The 7537-nt window shown below is 43.1% G+C and overlaps 1 non-coding gene across 1 annotated transcript; it reads left to right on the top strand.

Moving 5' to 3' along the window:
• Nucleotides 1-7083: 7083 nt before the first annotated feature.
• Nucleotides 7084-7190, top strand: LOC130972738 (small nucleolar RNA R71). Its single transcript, XR_009083901.1, has one exon. It is a non-coding gene; the product is annotated as a small nucleolar RNA R71 (small nucleolar RNA).
• The last annotated feature ends 347 nt before the right edge of the window (nucleotides 7191-7537 follow it).

Here is a 7537-nt window from a genome sequence, read left to right as displayed (position 1 = left end):
CTACAAAATGGAAACTCTACATGGACGACTTTTCAAACAAAAACGGGAGTGGTGCAGGCGTAATTATATAAAGCAATCAGGGAAGCCAAATCAAGCTAAATGACCAAGCTGAATACGAGGCACTACTCGCTGGTTTAAGGCTAGCTGAGAAGGTAGGAGCTTACCATGTCCAGTGATTCACAAGTAGTCACCTCACAAATAGAAGGGAGCAACCAAGCTGAGGATCCCACCATGAAAAAATACCTTGGGTAATTCGGGGGACCCTGGACAAAAACAGAAAACAGCTCGGACATTTCGGGGAATATGAAGTCCGACACATACCTCGGGAGCAGAATGCCCGAGCTGATGCACTTTCAAAATCAGCCAACACCAAACCAGGGGGCAATAATAGAAGCCTCATCCAGGCTACATTACAAGACCACAACAAGGAAGGAAAACAAACCCTCTCCTCAGAGTCTGGCGACACCATCTCATAATTCTTCTCCTCATCCCTATCCCTACAAATTCTACGGAACCTCCTAAGTCACACACAGTACTCAGGGTCAGCCACAGTAACACGCATTAAAACTATGGAATCCAGTCAATCAGACATGCCATCCGGGATCTTAGTAGATATCTCAGCAATATTTTTTCAAGAAGACATAGGTCAACCATGGGGTTATTACCAAACAACTCAGACAAATAAGGAAACAACTCGGACAATAACAGCAAAACATCAGATGTCAGATACAGCAGTAAAAGAGAAACTCCAGTACTCACACGAAAGTCCAGGGACACCCTTTGGAGGCAACAACAGGGCAAGAACACAGAGAAGAGAAGCCGACAATCTATACCCAAACAGTCCGAACACCTCTCAGACAAAAGGTCAAAACGAAAGCTAGAACTTTTATACAAAAAGAGTCAGGCAACGATGAAAAGAAACAGGAACAGCAACAAAACCCTAAAAGCCCACATTCTTCTCAAAGGCGAATGACAAAAGAAAAGTCGTAACAAACGATCAAAGACGCAAGCTTTTTGCAGAATGAACCAAAGTTCTTCAGAGCAAAAACCCAACTACAAAGTCAAAGCTTTACATAAAAAAGATAGCCCCACCAGAAGAGCTCCAACAAGTCCTTTGGGCATATCGGACAACTCCACACTCCACTACAAAGGAATCACCTTTCCGATTAGCTTATAGAATGGAGGCAATGATCCCAGTGGAGGTCAAAGAAGGATTGCCCTGACTGATCCACAACAGTGAAGAGGCCAACTCCCAACTTCAAAAGGAAGAACTCGACCTACTTCCAGAAATCTGAGAAAGAGCTCGGACCAAGGAAGAGGTGTTAAAACGTCAAATGGCCTCAAGATACAATCGGAAGGTAACCTAGCAACGACGATCTTATCCTAATCTGAAATGACATCAGAATAGGTCGGTCAGGAGAAGAAAAGCTAGCACCCAACTGGAAAGGATCATACCAAGTTGTTCAGAAAAACTGGGGAAAGGTTACTACAAAGTGTCCAACCTCGAGGGGCAAGAGCTACCAAGGTCTTGGGATGCCTGCAAAGGGCGCCAGGCCGAGATCCAAAAAGATTGCTCGACCTAAAAAGGTAAGTACTAACATGTACACACTCTTATCTTCATTTTATTAAAAAATTGCAGATTCCCTAAAAAGTTTCCTACCAAGACGCCCGACTACGGCAGGTCGGCAAGGTGAACACCAGATTCACCGCCCGATCACGAAAAAGTCGGCAAGATGAAAACCAAATTCATCGTCCGATTACAAAGCGACAAGTCGGCAAGGTGAAAACCAACTTCACCGCCCGACCACGATGAAAACCGAATTCATCGTTTGATTTTGACAAAGGTTGACAAAGTGAAAACCAAAATTCATGCTCTACAAACTCCCAAGACGCATTAATCTGAAGCATTCATCGTCCGATTATAAAGCAACAGATCGACAGAAAGTGAAGAATAGATTCACTGTACGATCTCGATAGGAATGATGGTCCGACAAAGGTGAAAACGCGATTCACCTAAAGGACGATCAAACCGGGACAGAAACCACCATCTACGAATTGGCAAAGATGAACACAGAATAATGCAAGAAGTTATCGAAAGTGATCCCAAAAAGAACCTGATGAGGTCTTATGGAATGCTATATAATAACTTAAAAAGACTGGCCGACACTAAAAAGTCAGACCAAGTGATGAGCGGATAATTTGTACGCTTTTTGGCATTGTTTTTAGTATGTTTTTGGTAGTTTTAGTTGAGTTCTTAGTATATTTTTATTAGTTTTTAGTTAAAATTCACTTTTCTGGACTTTACTATGAGTTTGTGTGTTTTTCTGTGATTTCAGGTATTTTCTGGCTGAAATTGAGGGATCTGAGCAAAAATCTGATCCAGAGACTCAAAAGGACTGCAGATGCTGTTGGATTCTGACCTCCCTGCACTCGAAGTGGATTTGCTGGAGCTACAGAAGCCCAATTGGCGCGCTCTCAACGGCATTGGAAAGTAGACATCCTGGGCTTTCCAGCAATATATAATAGTCCATACTTTGCCCAAGATTTGATGGCCCAAACTGGCGTTTAAAGTCACCTACAGAAATCCCAGCGTTAAACGCCGGAACTGGCACCAAAATGGGAGTTAAACGCCAAGAAGAGTCTCTACACGAAAATTACTTCATTGCTCAGCCCAAGCACACACCAAGTGGGCCCGGAAGTGGATTTTTATGTCATTTACTCACCTTTGTACACCTTAGGCTACTAGTTTTCTATATATAGAACCTTTTACTATTGTATTTTCATCTTTGGATTGTTTTGGATCCTTTGATCATCTTTGGACATCTAGTTCTTAGATCATTGGGAGGCTGGCCATTCGGCCATGCCTAGACCTTATGCTTATGTATTTTCAACGGTGGAGTTTCTACACACCATAGATTAAGGTGTGGAGCTCTGCTGTACCTCGAGTATTAATGCAATTACTATTGTTCTTCTATTCAATTCCGCTTGTTCTTTGTCCAAGATATCACTTGTTCTTCAACTTGATGAAGGTGATGATTGACACTCATCACCATTCTCACCCATGAACAAGGTGACTGACAACCATTCTTGTTCTACAAGCATACGAGGCTCTAGTGAATATCTCTTGGATTCTTTAATCGGAATCTTCGTGGTATAGGCAGGACCTGATGGCGGCATTCAAGAGAATCCGGAAGGTCTAAACCTTGTCTGTGGTATTCTGAGTAGGATTCAATGATTGAATGACTGTGACGTGCTTCAAACTCTAACCTGCTGGGCGTTAGTGACAGACGCAAAAGAGGGATTCTATTCCAGTAGGGGCGGGAACCAAACCGGTGATTGGCCGTACTGTGACAGAGTGTGTGAGCATTAGCTTTCACTGCGAGGATGGGAGGTAGCTGCTGACAACAGTGAAACCCTACACGAGCTTGCCATGGAAAGGAGTAAGAAGGATTGGATGAAGACTGTAGGAAAGCAGAGAGACGGAAGGGAGGGCATCTTCATACGCTTGTCTGAAGCTCTTACACCAATGATATACATAAGTATCTCTATCTTTATCTTTATGCTTTATTCGTTTATCACCATACCCATTTGAGTCTGCCTGACTGAGATTTACAAGATGACCATAGCTTGCTTCATACCACCAATCTCCGTGGGATCGACCCTTACTCGCGTAAGGTTTATTACTTGGACGACCCAGTGCACTTGCTGGTTAGTTGTGCGAAGTTGTGTTTATGCCATGGTATTGAGCACCAAGTCTTTGGAGCCATTACTAGGGATTGTTTATGTTTTGAAAAGTATTGATCACAATTTCGTGCACCACCAAGTCAACCCAAGTTATCAGCAAATCCCTAGAAAGAGGTCTGGCCAACCCTATTAATGAGGAATTGCTATAACTTAGAAGAGATCGACCTAACGAAGTCGGTCTCCTACAAGACAAGTTATAAAAGTAATCCCTGAAAGAGACCTAACAAAGGTCCAAGAAAGAGGATTACAAAAATAACTTAGAAGAGATCGACCTAACGAAGTCGGTCTCCTACAAAACAAGTTATAAAAGTAATCCCTGAAAGAGACCTGAACAAGGTCCAAGAAAGAGGATTACAGATATAACTTAGAAGAGCCCGACATGATAAAGTCGGCCCAAACGACAAAAGCTATAAAAGTAATCCCTGAAAGAGACTTGAACAAAGGTCCAAGAAAGAGGATTACAGAAATAACTTAGGAGGACCCGACATGACAAAGTCGGCCCAAGCAACAAAAGTTATAAAAGTAATCCCTGAAAGAGACTTGAACAACGTCTAAGAAAGAGGATTACAGATATAACTTAGAAGAGACCAACAAGAAGAAGTCGGACCAAACGAAAGCTACAGCTGGACCGATAAGAAGAAGTCGGACCAACGAAAGCTACAGCTTGGCCCGACAAGAAGAAGTCGGACCAACGAAAAACGTGCGCTAAAATAGACATAGCTCCGCCCAAAAAGCCACGGCTCCACGACAAGGCTATCAAAATTGTTCAGAATGACTAAAAAGTGTTTTACGAAAAGACTAAAAGGTCGTCGGACAAATTAGCCCCAAGGACCACCTCGACCAAGCAGAAAGTGGACAAAATCAGAAGTGATCAAAAAGGTCGGACAACAAAGATCCAGAAAAACGGACAAAGACATCTCGCAAACGGCCAGAGGAAGGCCAGGAATGTTTTGCTAAAAGGTACGGAGTCTTGAAAAAAGCCACTACTTAAAAAGTGAAAAGCACAGCCTCAAAGATATAGCTAAAAAGTCATCCAAACAAAACTATAAAAAGGTTCCCCATCGGAACACTACCTAAAAAGTTGTTGGATTATGACTAAAAAGCCCGAACAGCGAAGACAAACAAGTCGGAAGAAGGCTGAAAAGTCCCCTCAACAAAATAAAAGGGGCAATACCAGACTCGCACAAGGAGAAACTACTCAAAGATCGACCAAAGTCAGGATGTATGAGCACGACTTCCCCGAAGAGATCAAAACTCTGAAAGCACGGTCTCACGGAAAAGTCCGAACTAAAGCAGGGGCAAAGTCATACAGGCCGACGTCAGCTAAAGAAGAGGCGCAAATACGACTGCAAAAAAGAACAAGACAAAAGGTTGGGAAACAACTTAAAGCTCAAATGCGCTTAGCCAAAAAGGATACAACTCCACTCAAAGAAGGCACAATCTTAAACAAGGCTACAAACATCATCCAAGACTAAAAAAAGGGTTCTATATAAAGAACACTAAAAAGTCATTGAACAAATCACTAAAAGTCTGGATATCAAGCCACAAGGACAACTTCGCCAAAGCAGAGGGTTGTCAACACAAACTTAAAGCAAGGCGTGATCCAGAAGGTAAGAGTAGAAAACCCACGCTACCACTCAAAAGAGGTTGGACTGTGAAGTACCAAACCTCTAGAAAATCTGCAAGATTGCAAAGCAATAAAGAAACAAGCAAGACAGATGCTTGAGCACTACTTCCAAAGAGATCAAAGCTCTTAAAAGCACGATCTCATGAAAAGATCGAACACAAGCAAGGGCACTGTTCATACCCTGGGTCAAGCTGTCCGACCCGGGACGTTTAGCGACAAGCCGACCGACCTCTTCAGGTCAGACTATCCGACCTCTTCTCAAAAGAGCTTGGCCAATGCCCGACCTCTTCTCAAAGAGCTCGGCCAAATCGCCAAAGGAGCCCAAAGCAGGCCCAAAGTGAAGGAACACAGCCCAATCTAAAGGCAGCCAAAGCCCAGAAAGATAAAGGCGGTTCCCCTAAAGATAAGATGACTTCACTCAAAGATAAGATAAGATAAGATAAAATAACTATCTTATCTCCAGAGAGGTCACTACTCACCATTATAAATACACTGGAGCACCCAGGTATAACTCATACTCTGATTTCTACTCAATACCTGTGTAATACCCTTGCTAACTTAAGCATCGGAGTCCCTTGCAGGTACCACCACCCTTCGGTGACAAGGGATCAGCATCATCACCAAGTCCAACGAGTTGGACACACCAGCTCTGGCTGCTACACACCTGCCGGACACGTTGGCTCCGACCATCACAGAAGATCTCGTCCGAGATCGACCTCTAGTTATCCTCTCCCTTCTTCTTTAACTGCAGCTGCTGGGGGTAAGAAGCTTTTGAGAGGCATGGTTTGAGTGCTTCTCCTTCTTGATGTGACTTAGGGGTGGAGATTCGAGTTCCCTCTTGTCCCTTATCTTCTTCATCCGAATTCTTCTCTGGTGGTTTCTTATGGGTCTCCTTCAATTCTTTTCCATTTCTGAGGGTGATAGCTTGACATTCCTCCCTTGGTGCTGAGTTAGTATTGCTGCAAATGTTGTGTCCTGGGGCTTGCTTGAATAAGTAATCAATCTATGTTTCAAGTTTCTTGATGGCAGCATCTTGATTCTGCATGTTAGATTGCACTTCTTCCCTGAAAGCTTTATTATCTTGAATTTTCTTACATATGCTTCCAAGTAGGGTCTCAATCTTTGAAAATTTATCCTCGGTTAGTGATGATGGGTTGGGATTAGGTGGTTGTTGATAGGACCTCTGTGAGGGATGTTGGTGAGTTGCATTATTGTTGGGGTTGTGGTTGTGGCGTCTCTGGTCTTGGCCTTGGTCTTGTTGATTTCCCCACCCAAAGTTGGGGTGATTTCTCCATCCAAAGTTATAAGTTTTGGAGTATGGATCATGGATTTGTCTAGGTGAGTTTCTAACATAGTTGGCTTGTTCCCAGTCACCTTCTTCTCCTATATTCACTCCTTCTTGAGCTGGTGATAAAGGGATGACTGCTGCAACTTGGTTTTCCTCCACCTTCTTGGTAAGATTTGTTAGTTGCCTGGTGATCATCTTATTTTGAGCTAGCAATGCATCCATGTGGTTCAGCTCCATTACTCCTCGAGTATTGCTTCTTTCAGAGGCATAGAAGTAGTCATTCTCAACTAATGTTTCAATGACATCTATGGCTTCTTCAATGGTTTTCTTCTTGTTTAGAGAGCCCCCTGATGAATAGTCTACAACCTTCTTTGACTCATAAGAAAGACCTTCATAGAAAATGTGAAGTTGAACCCATTCATTGAACATATCTGGTGGGCATCTTCTTGTTAAGTCCTTGAACCTCTCCCATGCCTCATAGAGAGTCTCACCATCTTGTTGCCTGAAGGTTTGCACCTCAGTTCTCAGCCTGTTAATTCTTTGAGGAGGGTAGAATCTTGCCAAAAACGTGTTCACCACATCTTCCCAATTTGTCAAGCTCTCATTCGGGAAGAATTCAAGCCACTTGGATGCTTTATCCCTGAGTGAAAAAAGGAACAAAAGTAGCCTATAGACATCCGGGTGGACTCCATTAGACTTCATAGTGTCACAAATTCTCAGGAAGGTGGTTAGATGTTGATTGGGGTCTTCTTGAGAACTTCCTCCAAATGAGCAATTATTCTGAACAAGGGTGATTAGCTGGGGTTTTAATTCAAAGTTGTTGGCATGTATGGTGGGCTTTTGGATGCTACTTCCACAGTTTCCTGGATTTGGATTGA

The sequence above is a fragment of the Arachis stenosperma genome, chromosome 3, assembly GCF_014773155.1.
Source record: "Arachis stenosperma cultivar V10309 chromosome 3, arast.V10309.gnm1.PFL2, whole genome shotgun sequence".
Lineage (NCBI taxonomy): Eukaryota > Viridiplantae > Streptophyta > Magnoliopsida > Fabales > Fabaceae > Arachis > Arachis stenosperma.
The sequence above is the reverse complement of the archived record's forward strand: the minus strand, read 5'-3'. Positions and strand labels throughout refer to the sequence as shown.